The sequence below is a fragment of the Sminthopsis crassicaudata genome, chromosome 4 (assembly GCF_048593235.1).
Source record: "Sminthopsis crassicaudata isolate SCR6 chromosome 4, ASM4859323v1, whole genome shotgun sequence".
NCBI classification, from domain to species: domain Eukaryota; kingdom Metazoa; phylum Chordata; class Mammalia; order Dasyuromorphia; family Dasyuridae; genus Sminthopsis; species Sminthopsis crassicaudata.
Window position 1 is genome coordinate 131,837,971 of NC_133620.1, and position 18,975 is coordinate 131,856,945.

General features: G+C 34.9%; 1 long non-coding RNA gene across 1 annotated transcript in view; it reads left to right on the forward strand.

The window, feature by feature from the left end:
• The window catches only part of LOC141565800 (uncharacterized), a 41,638-nt gene extending 23,649 nt beyond the window's left edge, over window positions 1-17,989 (forward strand). Inside the window, exons 2-4 of the long non-coding RNA XR_012489135.1 lie at window positions 4,337-4,389; window positions 8,752-8,834; window positions 16,574-17,989. This is a non-coding gene — a long non-coding RNA (uncharacterized LOC141565800). The remainder of the gene's footprint in view (window positions 1-4,336; window positions 4,390-8,751; window positions 8,835-16,573) is intronic.
• The last annotated feature ends 986 nt before the right edge of the window (window positions 17,990-18,975 follow it).

Below are 18,975 nucleotides of genomic sequence, written 5' to 3' on the forward strand. Positions count from 1 at the left end.
TAGATTTCAAACTTAATATGAAACAATAGTATGATAGAGAACCAGAAGATCTAATATAATCACAGACTGCATTTAGAAAAGCATAATTTATAAGAAAAAGGAGGTAATGCTATTGTACTCCATTCTGTGTCAGATCATAAATGGAATATTGTGCCCAGTTCTGAGTACCACATTTTAGTAAAAGTCTTCATCTTGATGCTGATAAAACTTATTAAGGATGTGGCATAGGATTAATAAAATATAAGTTGAACTAAAGAGTCTCTGAGGTCACTTCTAGTCCTGACATTCTATGATTTAATCATAGATGGCATTTATGTAGCATTTGAAAACATGTTACAAATATCATAAATGTGTCCTTCCTAACAACCATGGGAAGTAGGTCCTATTATTATCCTCATTTTTACAAATAATAAGAAAATTGAGGCAAAAGTTAAGTGACTTGATAGGGTCATATAAGCTAGTAGGTGTCTGAGTAGGATTTGAATTCAAGTCTTCTTGACTGTAAGTCCAGCACTCTATCCACTGTTGCCAATTCTAAATCCCTGATCTCAAGTTAGTGCAATTCCTAAATTGCTCCCTAAGACTGATTCTCTGCTTTAGAGGTCTGCCATACATGACTCTTAATCACTTTTCTCCCTTCTCCTCTTGAATGTTTGAGTCCATTTCTAAGACAAAATGGTGCCCAGACTTAGTAGCCTATCTATTTTTTAGCTAAATTTCAATTAACTTCACTTGGTCTAAGATTCTCCCTACACCATCTAGCCATTGCCTTAAGTATTCTAAAGCAAAACGCCAATCTTCATTTTGCAATGAATTTCATTAATTTGGGTTTCATTCACTAGGGGACATTGGATTGAGATGATTTGTTTTACAGTACAAAATCACTTTCAGTCAATCAGGAAATCCCCCAGTTTCTGGAGGACTTTAGTTGATTCTCCTATATTCCTTTTTTGTTTAGTCATTTCCAGTCATGTTCAACTCTTCATGACTCCATTTGGGGTTTTCTTGGCAGAGACACTATTTGACATTTCCTTCTCCAGCTCATTTTATAGATAAGCAATTGAGGCAAATGGGATTAAATGATTTGCCTATGGTCACATAACTAGTAAGTCTGAAGCCAGATTTGAACTCAGGAAGAGGAATATCTCTGATTTCAGATCCAGCATGATATTCTCTGCACTATACCATCTACCTGCACTAGTAATCACTGTCACAATCCTTCCTCTCTCAAGACTATAAAGTATTTAACGTGTCTAAATGTACAGGTATGTTTTGAAAGTAAATTGCCAGGTCCATCTCTTTGCAAAGTGAGCAAAGGATAGTGCTTGTACCACCAACACAATAGCTGGGTAGAAACAGGTAAGCTCCAGGAAATCCCCAGGGGCCAAACACATTTTTCATATTAGGTGGAATGATATCCATCTACTACATCCCATATATCTATCTCCTTTAGGATTATAAAATTTAGGACAAAGGAGATATTATTCTTCAAGGGATAAAACTTAATATAACAGTATAACTTGCTACTAATAGTAACAAGTTGCTTTTATAAGTATTATTATGTAATATATAAGATTATATTATATATAAATATAAATTATTAATAAAACAATACAAATTCTATATCATTATATGTCATTCAATGTAAATTTGTATAAGAATATAATTTTAAAATAATAGATATTCTTATATAAATGTATAAAAATAATTATATTTTATATATTTAATATCATTATATAATAATTATAATGTATAACTACATTATAATTATTATAATGGCATATTAGTAATCTAATTATATTACATAGGATACTTATATATTATGTGAATAATTTTATATGGATAATGATTATTATTAATACTTTAAGAAAAAGAGTAGCTCTTAGTTTATACTTACCAGCTTAGCTCTTTCCTACCAAATGCTGATTACACAGAAGATGATCACAAAGAGTAAATAGTGGGCAAACACATTTACCAAAACAAAAAGTAAACAGAAATTGAAGATGTTACATAAATTAGACTACAAGTAAAGAATATCAATGAATGAACAAGCTCTTCAGCTAGGGGGATATGATAACTTAAAGGAAAAAGGAGTAATTTCATCCAAAGAGAAGCATTCTAGTAATCTCTAGAATTTCAAGCAAATCCAGAGACCCGACAGGGCCAGTCTCATATATATCTGCCATTCCAAAGTCTTTCCCTCTTCCCTGAAGCAGCCTCTGTCCCAGTTTTCTTCCCAAGAAATGCCTCCAAGGAATGTTTTTGGAAACAGCTCAGTAATAGCAGGCCTACCGATCAGTAGCCATGTCTTCCTCTTCATTCATAACAGGGCATAAAATGCCACAGATTTCTATAAGAAAGAATATTATAAAAACCCCTCTTCCCCTTTTCTTCTGATGCTCATAAGGTAATCTTTTTCACTATGGGGCCCCAAGCCAAAAAAAAAAAAAAAATTAACAAAAAAAATTTACTGAGTAAATAAACAAATATCCAGACCCTTTAGAAACAGAGTCTCCTTGAGTAACATTTATATTTATGTAGAAAGAAAAAGGAGTTAGCAGCCAGGGTAGTCTACCTTGCTCTCACTCTAGCCTTTTGCTTGTTGACCACAAATATCAGGCCTCTACATAATTAATTAGATGATCAATCCAACTTGGATTCATCTCAACTAATATTGTTCTTTTTTATTGTTCTGACTTAGTTGCCCTAAATTGTCCTGACTCAGTTTCCCTAAATTGGTCCTACCTCAGTTTCCCTAACTGGTCCTTCCTTAGTTTCCCTAATTGTTATGCCTCAATCCCCTTAGTTGCAAGCCCCACTCTGGTTCATGAAGACTGATATAACTCAGGGCTATTTGCTGTAAGGTTATAAATTGTCAATGTGTAAACTCAGAAAGGAGGACAGCAGACTTTGTGTGTATAGTCAGACATTTTCCCAGCTTGTTAGAATTTCTGGTCCTACTCCCTAACCTGTCAGAGCTGAGTTGATGGTTCCTGCCTGGAGATTCCCACTCACCAGAGTCTGTATTCCACCCTCCTGCCTTTATTTACCTACTGTGTATAAATATGTCATTGGGAACTCGAATTGGTTGCTGGATGCTAGCTGGATGCTGGCTGAATGCTGGATTCTTGGAGAATCGTCTCATTCAGCTCTGGGACCAAACCATGGATCCATTTGGTCCCAGTAAATCTCTCCCTTTCAAATAAAATATTGCCTATCTTGCCTCAGTTTCTCTGGCATTACAATATGAGACTTTTTAAGGTATTATAATAAAGAACTGGACATTCAGACCTTTTGGTAGCCTAGAGAAAGCTATTTTTGGCTAACAGACCTTTTGGTTCATCCCAAACAGTCTACTAATAACTGCAGTTGAAACTATGTAGGAGTTCAGTCCTACCTCCAGTACATTTCCTTTCCTCATTTCCTCTCTCCTATTAATTCTCTTAGTCAATCTCTGATTCCTTTTCTCCTCCCCCCACCCCAATCCAAACATCATTGAGTACAGCACCAATATGGTAAGCTCCTAGGAACTATGGGCCACCAGGCTGCTAAGCAATTTGGTGCAGACTAGAAACAGAACAGGCCAAAGTTCCTATAATCTATGAGTAGTGAGATTGGGTGAGCCTATGAGTAACCAGGCCCTTCCAACTTGAGCAAGAAAGGAATACACAATCTAAAAACAAACAAAAAATCCAAAAAGCAAAATTTATCCCCATTTTATAGGTGAGAAAACAGAAATTAAGAGATTAACTTCAGTCACAAAACTAGTCCACAAAAAAGGACTTTATTTCAATTCTAGGTTAAAACAATAAAAGATAAAAATAATTTAAACACTTTTGAATGAAAATGAGGCAAATCATTTGACTCCAAAAAATTCCATCATTTACCTAGATTAGGTATATATTAAAAAGGGAACAAATTAATCAAATTTCATTCTAGGACAAGTCCCTATTTTCATTCCCCTTGCCCTTTCAATTTAAATTCTTTTAATCTTTTTATTTATTTATTTATTTATTTTTCTTCTTCCACTGCCTCCACCTCTTGGATGTCTTGAAAGACTGGATCTCACCAAGTACATACCAAACTTTTATAATTTGAACGATTTCTTTAATCACTTTAATTACATTAGTCATCATAAAAAGGGCTGATCTTGCTAAATCATAAGACTATAATGTCAATCAAAAGATGCTCTTCATCAGAAAAATGTGAAGTATTCCCACTCTGTAATAATAGCATTAATAAAAAATTTACATGGAGCTTTAAGATTTACAAAGTATTTTCCTCACAAAAGCCCTCTGAGCCAAATAGTCTAAGTATTATTTATCTTCATTTTCAGATGAGAAAGGAGACTCAGAGAAGGCAAGTGAGCTACCTATAGACACACAGCTGGTAAGTGTTAAAACTGGGATTTGAACACAAGTCAAGTCAAATCAAAATAAATCAATAAGCAATTATTAAGTGCTTACTATGTACCAGGCACTGTGCCAAGGTCTTCTGACTATAAGTGAATTATTATTTCTAGTATATATACAATGAACCAGAATGCTAAAAAAAAATTCAAATACCACAAGGTGGCAGAATTATAACATTGTACATCACTTTTTAAAAAAAAATTTCCAATTTTAATAAAAATAAATATCTTTAAACTATTCTTAATCACCTTCTCCCCACCATCTCCATCCCTATCCACAGTAAGTCAGGAGACCAATAATATCTTTAAATTCATATTTTATACTATAACCAGGCTGGCTCTGCTATCTTCTCTTAATTAATATTTTCTTCCTTTTGCTGTGTATTATTTTGCCAAAGAACAATAGGAATTAGTCAGCTAATAACCGTTAATTTTGCACCTGGCCCATACTATAGAATAAGAATCAGAGTGAAGAAAGAATGAAATATACAAGGAAGCTTTTAGTTAGGGAAAGAAAATCTAAAATAAACAAAAAAGATTTAAGAATGTTGACAGGTCAGATTGGCTAAAATGACAGGAACAAATAATGATGAATGTTGGAGGGGATGTGGGAAAACTGGGACACTGACACATTGTTGGTGGAGTTGTGAAAGAATCCAGCCATTCTGGAGAGCAATTTGGAACTATGCCCAAAAAGTTGTCAAACTGTGCATACCCTTTGACCCAGCATTGCTGTTATTGGGATTATATCCCAAGGAAATACTAAAGAGTGGAAAGGGACCTGTGTGTGCCAAAATGTTTGTGGCAGCTCTTTTTGTTATAGCTAGAAGCTGGAAGTCGAATGGATGTCCATCAGTTGGAGAATGGTTGGGTAAATTGTGGTATATGAAGGTTATGGAATATTATTGCTCTGTAAGAAATGACCAGCAGGAGGAATACAGAGAGGCTTGGAGAGACTTACATCAACTGTTGCTGAGTGAAATGAGCAGAACTAGAAGATCACTGTACACTTCAACAACAATACTGTATGAGGATGTATTCTGATGGAAGTGGAAATCTTCAACATAAAGAAGATCCAACTCACTTCCAGTTGATCAATGATGGACAGAAATAACTATACCCAGAGAAGGAACACTGGGAAGCGAATGTAAATTGTTAGCACTACTGTCTATCTACCGAGGTTACTTATACCTTCGGAAGCTAATTAATGTGCAACAAGAAAAAGGTATTTATACACATATATTGTATCTAGGTTATGTTGTAACACATGTAAAATGTATGGGATTACCTGTCATTGGGGGGAGGGAGTGGAGGGAGGGAGGGGATCATTTGGAAAAATGAATAAAAAAAAAAAAAAAAAAAAAAAAGAATGTTGACAAGTTAAGTGATGTTTCAAAGTCACAAGGTTATGAATAGCAGAACTGGGATTGTGACCTAGATCATATGACTTCAAGTTCAGATACCACCATACCACAAAATGATAAAAGATTTTCCTTCCTTCTTAGTAGTTTCCTCATCACCCCACTCCATACCTAGCCTCTGCCTATCTTCTAGGGGCCTATTTCACTAGTGGTCTTCTTTAGAGATTAACACCAGCAGATATGATCTTTCTGTACCTCTCCTTAATCATTACCTTTCCTTTTTCTTACTTCCTCTTTTCTGCATTATTTTTCCTTCTGTAAAACAAGAAGAGTTTGAAATAAACAAAGTTCCTCTCGGTTCTAATATTGCAAAACTTTTTCTTTTATGTGTGATTTGTGATTTTATTATATGGCTTTAATAGGTAACTATGGAATATCAAATATAGAAAATATTGTCAAAGGCATAGCTAGGACAGAGCAACTAGAGTTTTATTTTAGGGTGCTGAAATTTAGAGATCTGACAGCACTTGAACTCTTGGTAACATAGGAATAATTTAACTGAACATCTAGTTAGCAAAAAAAATGATTTAAATGGGAAATTATTGGATGAGGTTACATCCTAGTTAAGTTACTCTTGGCCAACCCCATCCTGTTCCACTCCTCTCAACTATAATGATCTCCCCAGATGTAGCCTTATAATGTCCAGAAGTCTCAGCTAAGGAAAATCAGCAACCCCAGGTCTTGGTCTCTGTAGGAAAACCACACCTCAAACTGAAGTATCTTAAGTGGCAAAAATCATAATTACAGCTGGTTCTTAATTTATTTTTGTATCATGAACCCTTCAGAAATTTGGTGAAGCTTTTACAGGATAAAATTTAATTAAAGGAGAGAGGGAGGGAGGCAGGGAGAGAAAGAGGAAAGAAGGAAGGAAGGAAGGAAGGAAGGAAGGAAGGAAGGAAGGAAGGAAGGAAGGAAGGAAGGAAGGAAGGAAGGAAGGAAGGAAGGAAGGAAGGAAGGAAGGAAGGAAGGAAGGAAGGAAGGAAAGGAGAGAGGGAAGGGAGAAAAAGAAAGAAAACATAAAAAAGGAAAGATGGAAGAAATAGACAACGGAAGGAAGAAAAGAGAGAGAAAGAAAGAAAGGTAGGAAGGATGGATGGAAAAAGAAAGAAAGAAAAGAAGAGAGAAAGAAAAACAGGAAGAAAGGAATAAGGGAGAAAGAAAGAACAAAATAAAGAAAAAAGAAGGAAAGAAAGAAAAAAAGAAAGAAAAGCAGATCTAATTCAATCACCCCAAACCATATTTTCTACCTTTAAGCTGCTGCTCTTTTCCCTCAAAACACCTACTGATCCTAAACCTAAGAGCTTCTTCCCTAATCCTCTGCATTTTACATAACTGGAGTCAAAGAATCATAGGAATGTGAAGTCAGAAAGGACCTTGGAGATCATAGTTTTTTGAAGAGAGCATAGAATTTCTCTGGACTTAATTTTATAATTGAGAAAACTGAAGCCCAGAGAGGTTATGTAATTTGCTAGTTTGTAATTGGTAATCCGAACCAAGGTTCTCTCATTCCAAATCCAGTGTTCTTGCCTTTCCTCTTCCAGTCTAATTTCTACAGGAAACACATACACACACACACACACACACACACACACACACACACACACACAGTATATCTTCTACAAAATCCCTAACAAGCTCCTACATATTGCCTGTTTGTGTTTGAAAATGATACTGCCAGCCTTGACTACTTATCCTAAAGTATGGCAATGGTTGGAAATTTCATGGGAAACCAGCCTTGAGTGTGGGTAGCAACAGCTCTGGGTGAATGGATTTCTTGATTCACCAGATTGCCTTTCTTAGAAAGGGTGGCCTTTATCTTATGGTTTGGTGCTACTCTGGTCTATCTGCCATCTGTGGTTTCTCAGAATACCACAGTTCTACCACATTATTTAGAGCTGAGTGCATCCTTAGAGTGTCCCTTCTTACCTCATTGTGGTTGTTCTTTCTCAAGCATAAAATGTGCCTGTTTGGAAATTCTGCCACAAGTCATTCATTCTTCTTTTCCACCTAGGGAAGTCATGTTGCAACAAAAGTAGTTTCTTGACTTCTCAGTAACCAATGATTCTTATGATCATGGAAACAGAATGATGATTGAATCCAAGAAGTGGAAAATTTCTCAAATGTTATCTTACCTGACTCTGTATCTTTATCACTACCTAGAAAAGTGCTTTTTCAGCACTTTTTCTATTGGATAGCTCCAAGGAAGAGAATCTCAAGTTATTATCATATCTGTAGATCTGGGGAAGTGACTTTATTTCAATGAAGTATGAACCTGTTAAAATCCAGATAGTATGATAAAATTATTTAAAATATGTTAAATACGGCCCTTACACATTTCTCTCAATGTTTCTAATTCTCTTTCAATGTTCCTCAATGTTTTCTTCTTTTGACTGCCACCATTCATTGATACCTGAGTTATCTCATTTCAGTGATTCTTGTCACTTAGTCTTTCATCTGTTCCTTTTGGAGTATTGAATCTTAGAGCTAGACAAGATGATATTATCTGGTCTAATCTTAACCTCTTTTTATGCTATGGACTCTTTTGGGTGCCTGGTTAAATCTATGGACCTATTCTCAGAATAATTTTTCTAAAATTTCATAATTGAAGGAATTTTCACTTACTGGTTAGTAAAAACAAAAATGTAATTTTTCCCCATTCAGATTCAGAGGCAGCCCCATTTTCACCCTCAGAATTTATCCTCAAACTTCTTGGAGTACCTTGTACCCTGGGCTAAGAAGTAATAATCTAGTCCAATCCCTTCATTTGGCAAATGAAGGGCCAAAGACTGGATAATCATTTATTGTGATGCCGTTATTGTGAGTTTATTTTATTTCTCTTTTTTTAAAAAAATGTTTTATTTTATGCCTTTTTTCTTTTTTTTAACTTTGCTTCCACTTCTCTCCCTTCCCTAATTCTAGGAAGCACCATTAAGCAAAGCAATATATTGGTAATATTTGAAAATGGATCCCTCAAACTTCAACTCTGGCCTAAGAGGAAGAAGGTATGTTTCACTATTAATCTCTTGAAATAAAAATTATTCACTGTATTGATCAAAGTTCATGAAACTTTTATTGTAATTTTCCTTTTGGTTGATGTATTTGCTATATAAATTGTTCTCCTAGTTCTACTTAGTCCAATTCATACAAGATTCCTGTGTTTCTTTGAATTTTCCATATTTATTGTTTCTTCAGGTACAATGTGAATAATTTGTTTAGCCATTCTCCAACTAATGAATGTCCATATAGCTTCCAGTTTTTTGCTATCACAAAAATCACTGTAATAAATATTTTTGTACAATTACTTTACACAACTCTGTACTTTACTACATCATATTCTATATTTTTATTCCTTATAATATTCTATATCCCTTACAGTATATGCCTAACAGTACTAGTAGTGGTGAAAGAATATGTAGTTTAAGTACTTTTATCGTATAATTCCAAAATGGCTAGACAAATCCAAAGCTCTACAATTAGCAAATTAGTTTCTACTACCCCTCCAAAATTTACAATTTTCATCTTTTATCACCTTTACTAATCTGATTAATATAAGGCAAAATTTCAAATTTATTTTTATTTATATTTAATTAGTTATTTAAATATCTCTTTTTAAAAATACCACATACATACATACATATATGTATATAATTGACCACATGCCTATTTCATATATTTCCTATGTATTTTGAATATTGTATTTCAATCAGATATTTGCTACATATTTAATATTTTATTTTCTCCCCAGTTTCTTGTAAAACAATCTTTTTTACGTTTGTTTTTTAAAACTTTGAGTTCCAAATTCTCTCCCTTCCTCTCTCCCCAGTCCCACTCCACCCCCACATTGAGAAAGCACATATGAAGTTATACAAAACATCTATCAGATATTTGTTAAATAAAGATTTTTTTTTTCCACAATCAACAGTTTCTCTTCCTATTCTACTTGAATTGATTTTGTTCATGTCAAAGCTTTTACATTTTATGTAATTAAAATAATCTATTTTATCTTTTTGGTTATCTATATCTTTAGTTAAGAATTATCCTGTTAGAATGATTTCAGAGAGGCCTGGAGAAACTTACATGAACTGATGCTAAGTGAAATGAAAGAACCAGGGGCAGCTAGGTGGCGCAGTGGATAGAGCACCAGCCTTGAATTCAGGAGGACCTGAGTTCAAATCTGGTCTCAGACACTTAACACTTCCTAGCTGTGTGACCCTGGACAAGTCATTTAACCCCAATCTCAGAAAAAGAAAAAAAAAGAAGAAGAAGAAGAATGAAAGAACCAGGAGATCATTATATATGGCAAAAGCAAGTTTAAACACCAGTCAACTCTGAGGGACATGGCTTTCATCAACAATGAGATGATTCAGACCAGTTCCAATAGTCTTATGATGAAGAAAGCCATTTGTATTCAGAGAGAGGGCAGTGGAAACTGAAGGTGGACCACAATATAATATGTATTTTCACTCTTTTTGTTGTTGGCTAGCATTTTGCTTTCTTTCTCATTTTTTTTTTTCCTTTTGGATATGATTTTTCTTGTGCAATATGATATTTATTGAAATACATATAGAGGGGGGCAGCTAGATGGCAGAGTGGATAGAGCACTGGCCCTCAAATCAGGAGGACTTGAGTTCAAATACAGCCTCAGAGACTTAACACTTCCTAGCAAGTCACTTAACCCCAATTGCCTCAGTAAAAAAAAAAAAAAAGAAAAGAAAAAAAGAAAGAAAGAAATATGTATAGAAGAATTGTACATGTTTAATGTATATTGGATCACTTGTTGATGGGCGGAGGGTGGGGAAGAGAGGGGAAAAAAATAGAACACAGGGTCTTGTAGGGGTGAATGGCAAAAATTATCCATGTATATATTTTGAAAATAAAAAAGTATATATAAAAAAAGAATTATTCTGCTAGCCACACTTGTGATATCTTCTCTCATTCTCCTCTATGTTTTTTCATGATGTGACCTTTTATATTAGGTCACATATACATTTCTTTCCTTCTTCCTTCTTTAACTGAGATTCTTGATCATACTATCTAGAATTCCTCCTACTTAATCCACTGTGATATCATAGAAGCAGCTAAATGGTTCAATCCAGGTCTGATTCCAAAGCCTATGATTCGGAATCAGGAAGACCTGAGTTTGAAACCTGGTTGAGTTATTAGTTGTGTGATTGTAGGCCAGTCATTTAACTAGTCTCTGCCTCAGTTTCCTTATTTGTAATATGGTGATAGTAGTAGCATCCACCTTACAGGATTGTTGTAAGAATCAAATGAATTAACATATGTAAAGTGCTATATTTGGCAAATCTCAAAGCATTAGATAAATGCTATCTATTCTTTTCCATGCCAAAAACCATATCTGCTAATTTCCACAATCTTTTCTTACTTAAGATCAAAGAGGTTTTTTTGCATCTTCTGACTTATTTTGTTTTTGAGATATTAAGCTTGGTTCTTCCTTTCCATTCTGAAGTGAAAACAAGCTCTGCCCCCATCTGCTTTGCTCCCAAAGTGTCTAAAATGTCCGGGGCTGAATGCCCTAAAAGAATTTCCCATCTGCCATAGCAAAAAGATTCCTAACCTGTGGGATAAGCAGAAATTGAATACAAAGAGCTAAATATTGCAGTGGTCACCCAGTTGATTGATTTAATTCAAGAAGTAATCTAAACATACAAGCTACTTAAAGAGAGGAGTTTTTCCTTCTTTAGGGCATTATTATGTGTTCACTTTCCAATATCAACCAATTCATTTAATCACTTGCACTAGTGCTGATAGCATTCAACAAATCCTGAAACAAATCAGTTTTCCGTGGAGAAACAAAGTATTTTTATTTGAGAAAATAGGATAGTCATCCTGCCACCCTGAGAGGAATATCTAATCAGCAGAATCAAAGAAAATGGTTCTTATACTTTTTGGAGACTGGAAGCTAGAGATCACTTAGGTAGCAAGATCTGGTCATGAGATCCCATTTGCCTTTGGCAATCTGAGCAAGAATACCCACTTCTGGTAAATTTATCCTTTGTGATCTAACTCCCCACAAATCTCAGTGAATCTCAGATAAGGACTTTAGGAACTGAGATCCAGTTCAATCTGGGTTCCTTTACAAGGTAAAATCCCAAAATAAGGGGATTTACTTAGGGCATGGTCCAGTTTCATCTAATTGAGAGTATCTTAATGTAAGGACATTACTGAAATTACTAGGATCATTTAAGAGAGTAGCAAGAAACATTACCTTTGGTATTAACTAGTTTTATCATTATATTAACAATATTTTGCCATATATTACACCTTGTATTAAAAATATTTCTGTACCCTCTCAGCTCCATAAGGGCAGACCTTATGTTATTCTTTGCTGGATTCTTTGCATGATAATTTTTAGTTCACGAAAATGAGGTTCAAAAAGGGAAAGGGACTTTCCCTTTCCAAGTTTCCACAGTTAGTTTTGAAACCAAGGCTCAAACCTGAGCCTTCTCTCCCCAAGTCTAGCACTAATTCTTCTTTTCCAAGTTGTTTCTAAAAATAGATGAGTATTATTTTTGGACTAGACTTATAAGGTCATTGGCATAATAAACTCCCAAAGAGAAAATTCTGGTCACCAGGGCAGTATATGTCTGAGGAGTGATACAAGGCTGCCTTTCTCTAAATAATTATTGAATAATTGTTGAATAATTAAATGAATAAATGATTAAAAGTGTGGTGAACTTTAAAATATTATTTTGTACTGAAAATTCATGGGTAGTTTTTCTCTACCTCTCCTTAAACGGGGAAATTAATAATTGATTACATTTTTAAAATGGGGCAGGGGATGGTGAGTGTGTGGGTGGGTAGTGGGTGGGTAAAGTTTCATTTCTTGTGCAAACCAAGGACCATGATACTGATAGGATTTGTATTTGAATTAATATAAGAAAGCACTTGGGAAATATCAACAGAAACAATAAGGCAAAGCAGAAAATGTCTTATAGTTCTAAAGGATATCATTTTCATTTGTCTATTTCCTCCCCAACTTTGAGCTTTGGACATCTCAGTTATTCAGACAAGACAGGTTTGATGATTTTTTTTTTTTTTTAATTTAGTAAAGAAACAATTCTTCATACAAGCTGAAAAAATGGCCTTTAGACTCATCCATGAAACAGAAGTGGGTTTGTTTTGGTGATTCCCCAACCTCGCCTCTTCTCAGTCCAGACACCCATCCATCTGTTTCTCACTCCCTTTCAACCTTCATCTTTCCTGGTTAAATCACACATAAGAAAAAATTAAAAATATTGAGAAAGTCCTCAAAGTAGAGAATTAGGAGATGATCAGTGATTGAGGAAGATGGAAAATATTTTAGAGATGAAAGTTGAAAATTCCTGAGCACCACCTTCTGTCAACATCTAGTCACATTTCAAAAGATAACCAATTGAATGTTCAAGGCTTCTTTGTAAAGCTCTAACCTGCCTCTAACAAGAATTTACCTCTTTAAGGCTCCTTTGTACTAGGTTGCTCTTTCTCTAGCAGCAGTTATCAATTTCTATAGTCACTGACCTCTGTAGCAATACTTTTCATAGTTCAGTTTCTTTGATTTCTAACATTCTACAGCAAATAGGCATTCTCCATTAGACTGATTTCCTTGACCCATATATTAATATTATTAATTTATATATTTTAATATTATTATTGTATTTTAATATTTTATTTATCCCTCAATAACAATATTTAACATTCTTTTTTTTTTTAAGTTTTGAGTTTCAAATTCTCTCATTCCCCTCTCCCTCTTCAGATGGTAAGCTATCTGATGTAGCTTATACACATGTAAAATATATTTCCATATTAATGTTTTTGTGGAAAAAAAATTTGAACAAAACAGGAAGGAAGAAAGGAAGAAGGAAGGGAGGGAGGGAAGATAGTAAAAAAAAATTAGGAAAGATAGGAAGAAAGGAAAAGAAAGAGAAAAACAATATACTTTGGTCTGTTTTTAGAAACCATCAGTTCTTTCTCTGGAAGTGGATAGTATTTTTCTTTCTTTCCTTTTTTTATTAAAGCCTTTTATTTTCAAAACATGCATGGATAATTTCAACATTGACCCTTATAAAACCTTGTGTTCCAAAATTTCCCCCTTTCCCCCAAATGTCAAGTAATCCAATATATGTTAAACATGTTTAAAATATACAATTATCTTGCTGCACAAGAAAAATCAGATCAAAAAGGAAAAAAATGAGAAAGAAAACAAAATGCAAGCAAACAACAACAAAAAAGAGTGAAAATGCTATGGCATCATTAGTCCTTTGGCACTATCTTGGATCACTGTATTAGTGAGTATTGTGAAGTCACTCACAATTCTTTATCACACAATGTTGCTGTTACTTTGTACAATGTTCTCCTGGTTCTGTTCACTCCACCCTGTATCAGTTCATCTTTTCTGGATTTTATTTTATTTATTTATTTATTTTTTTAAAGCATCATAGGGACCGTCATTTGCCTTTCTTTGTATTTCTAGCACTTACCTCAAGACCTGGCACACTGTAAGTGATTTATAAATGTTTTTCAACTGTCTGACAGATAGCATTATCACCTTCCCCAAGAGAAAAGCTAAGCTTGTACATAGAGACTACTCTGGACCTCCTTACGTGCTCAAAACATGGTTGGTTCTAGGCCAGAGTGTCTCTCTCTCTCTCTCTCTCTCTCTCTCTCTCTCTCTCTCTCTCTCTCTCTCTCTCTCTCTCTCTCTCTCTCTTTATAAGAATCACAGAGCTAATATCCTCACACACCAAAAGATTTACTCAGTGAGGTATAGGAATAGTCCTTCTTGCTCCACTGAAATGAGTTTTATTTTCAATTGATAAAGCAAACCTTCTTGACTCCAAAGTCTCTAGGTAGTAGTTACCCAATTATATCATTAACTCCTACAGTCTTAGAAACGGTTTGGAGGGACATCCCATTTTCTTCCCCTTTGTCTTTCTGTATCCTATATTCTTCTAGGGCAGCTGGACTTGTAATTAAAATCATTCCAAAGCTGCTTTACAAAATATTTCCAAAAGGAAGGGGAGAAAAGGGACAATATCCACAGTTGCTACTGTTCCAAGGTTAAAGATATTTGTAGTCATTCTTTCCTGAACTACATTCAAAAGGTTTTAGTCACTAGAAAAAAAAAAAAAAAAAAAAAAAAAGGACAACCTCAGTGCAAATTTTGGGCCTTTCACAGGTCAATGGTATGACTGTTGCTTCCCTCTGCACACAAACAATAATGAATCATAGAAAGCCTAGCTCTCGAAGAAACACTGGAAATCATATTGTCCAGCCCTCTTACTTTATAGATGAGGAAACTGAGTCCTAGCACAATTTAAATGATTTGCCAAAGGTCACATAGCTGAAATCTAGTACCAGAGAAACTAGGTCCCTTGAATCCCAGTCTGGAATCCTCTCTTCTATAGCAAATTGCCTAATGTCCTTGAGACCTATCTGACCAAGTTTTTTAAAGTATTAAAAAAGTTACCAAAGCAATAAGAAATGAAGATTTGTACATATAAAAAAGGTAAAATAATCAACAGTTCTCACTTGTCATTCAGCAAGGCACAAGGAGAGAAACTCCCATTTGGCTGCCCTTTTCAAAAACCTCCAACTGGTTTTTACATGCTTAGTCCTTTAAATTACTCCCACAGTCAAGCACATGTGAACCTATTAATAAGAAAGAAAGAAAACAAAAAGAATTAAGTCTTTAATTTCCACTTCTTCTTTTGCTTTCTTCCCTGTTAAATGTAATTTTTAAAATTTAATAAATAAATCAATAAGTATTTAATGAAGTGTTTCCTTCCTACTGGGCTTCATGGTGGGAACTGGACGCAGGTGGATAGGTGGGATTGCTTGTAATGTTTCCTTTCTTTGTGTTAGCTTTTTCTTCCTTATTGACTGCTGGGCAGGCTTCACCCAAGTGGTACTGCACAAAAAAGAATGGCCTTTCTGATCCAATAAAGTGTATCTCTTCTCCCTTTGAGTTTTATTGGAACAGCTACTGTAGAAGAGGGAGCAATGGGAAAAACACAATCTCCATCTGGCTGGATAACTGGATTTCCCTATCCTGTAAACCAATAGACATTCTCCTCTTCTCTACCCATTGGAAACCTTGGTTTCCCTCACGATAACTCTAAAGCATCATCTTTTATGGGAAGCCTTTCTAAATCTTCCCAATCGCTTGCTTGCTTCTCTCCTGCTCCCCTTTCACTGTATCCATTATGCATATGTTTTAGGAATTTGAGAACTGATGGGTGTACTAGGTATGTAGTTCAGAGGATCAACATCCTCTCTCAGCCCTTACAGCAGCTTGGGATCTATGGGATCTTTAAATTCAAAGCTGGAATTGAGGCACACCCTGGATTCTTAAAAGCACACATAAGGGAGAGAGAGAGACAAAGAGAGCTAGAGATAAAGTGACAGAAACAGAGACAGAGAGACAGAAACAGAAACAGAGATAGACACACAGAGACAGAAACAGATAGAGAGACAGACACAGAAAGAGACAGAGTCAGAGAGAGAGAGACAGAAAGACAGAGGCAGACAGAAATAGAGATAGACAGAGACAGAGAGAGGGAATAATTTTTTATTAAGCCTACTATGTGCCAGGAACTAAGTGTTTCACAAGTTTACACAGAGAGAAAAAGAGATACAGACAGAGGGACAAAGAGAGGCAGAGGGAGAATATTATTTATTAAGCCTACTATGTTCCAGGAACTAAGTGCTAAGTGTTTTACAAGTATTATTTGATCTGCAGACAAGCTGAGAGAAAGGAGTGAAGACTTCAAGAATTGAGCTGCAGCAACAGCCATGGAAGTCAGCTGGCAAAATGGCAAAAGGAGAAAATGAAAAGAGTTGTTGGCTCCATCTTCTAGGCATCTTGGAGCAAAAGGCTAAGGCTGAAGCTACCGTTGAATACACATCTTCAAAGACCAAGGGATATGCCAAGAAAAAGTCTGCTCTTTCCCCAACTTCCTCTCTTAATTCCTGTCTGGTAATAGACAGAGATAAATATTCATTTAAATGAAGGCAGAGAGCTAAACTTCTTCCCGGATGTTAGGAATTTTGCTAGCTGAATAATCAGAGCTATTTTGATTTTTACAACCAATTTTTTTATCCAATATAAACTCCAGGAAGTAGAAGAAGAAAGAATCACAGGGATTCAAAGGGCTATTACATTGCTAAATGTAAGCTAAAAACCCCCACAAAAAATGAAGGCTAATTGTTATAGCATTTTATAGCTGATTAAATCTCTTACAGGCTAAACAACTAAGGAGTAGAAGGTGACTAACTATACCTCCATAATGACACCCATAGCTACATGTCTGTTACATGTCTATTTATAAATATACATTTTCTACTAGAATGAAAGCTCCTCAAGGGCAAGAATACCATATCTTGATAACACAAGCTAGACCTGGCAATCGTAGGTGCTTCATAAATACTTATTGATTGATGTTCCTGAAATAATGGTATTTGAAGTGTGATTTTTAGCAGTGTGAAATTCTTCCATAAATCAAAAAAATACTTTGTTCCATTTTTTTCAATTCTTATTTAATCTTGAGCACAGAAATCAATCTAATTCAGTAGTATTTTTAAGTATCTAGGAAGTGTGTGTGTGTGTAGATGAAGAAAAAAAGGAAGCCCTAAAGGGAAATGGGATGAAGAGGATAAAATCACTGAGAACTGAGGGGAAAGGGCTTGAGAAGTTTGGAGAGGTGATAGGAAATGGGCCCTTAGAGGAAGAACTACTGGCACTTGGAAGGAGCTAATTCAGAAGTTATGCTTAGTAATTCTTCCTAGGAGGTACAATTATTTATTGGTCAACTGGGGTAAAAGACATGAAAGCATGGCAGAAGGGCGCTTTTGACAACATGGACAGAAGGAGCTCACTGCAAGGAATGCCGGTCATTTTAGGAGCCCCACTAGCCTTAGATGGCCTTGGGCATACTTTTTGAGTCTTGATATTGACAATTTTTCCAATTCAAAGGAAGATCAGTCTCAAAGTAAATTCTAACCCACCCCCATCAGAGATGTTCTGGTAAATGTTTAACAACCAGCTCTTGGAGTGGGGGGGAATGTATGTTGGACATACTTGTAAGTATAATCTGTATTATTAATATTTTTCATCACTTTTTAAATCTAGAAATTAATAAAACAATAAATAAAACCTTGATTTGTGCAAGGGTGAATGTTGAAAACTATATACTTTGAAAATATTATTTAAAGCTATTAGTAAAATAAAAAAAAACAGAACCTTGATTTGTAATATTTATCAGTTTCCAAGATATAAAAGGTGACCTTAAAAATTTAGGATCTATTCTCAAGTTCTACCTATTTTTTGGTATATTCTAGTCTCCAGTTTCTATTTCTTATTTTGTTTGGAATAAGTGTGTTTGTTTGATATTCACTATTTGTAATGATTTTTTGTGTAACTGGTATTTGATGAGAAAGAACAAAACTGACAAAGGTAAGTTACAAATTATTCCCTCCCTTTAGAATAATGAGAGCTTTTGTTTTAAATTTATCATCCCTTAGATGACTTATATTTGAAGGGATCCCAATACCACTCTCAGAGGCTAAGGGAGGAAAGAAGTCTTAGCTATTTTTCTGACTTCTACTTCTTTGCTGCCTGCTTTAGTTAGTATAGCCCTTGGTTATTCTCCTTTCCACAAGGGTGATGGTGGTCATATCTGTCCACATTATCTGTAAGTCACATCCATATATTTAGACAACCTATGTAGGCACAATTATTCAATTAATTAATTAATTAACTGATGTACATCCTCTAGAACAGTCACAACTCCATGGTAGACAAAGGGGAGTAGCATTAGGCCATTCCTTCATATGACAAAAATTTATTAAACTCTTTTATCATACAGAACTTTGATTTATGTGCTGAGAAAGATGAAAAGTGAAGATTAATTGTTATTAGGAATAAGGCAGAATGACAGAGAAGTTTTTTGAGGAACCAGAAGAAAACAGCAGAAAGAGATGACAAAAGATAGCCTGTATAGACTGTGTGCTTAAAATTAGTGAGCAATATTAATGATCTCTCTCTCTCTCTCTTTTTAAAATAATAGCTTTTTGTTTTCAAAATATATGAAAAGATAGTTTTCACCATTCACCCTTGAAAAACCTTGTGTTCCAAATTTCTTT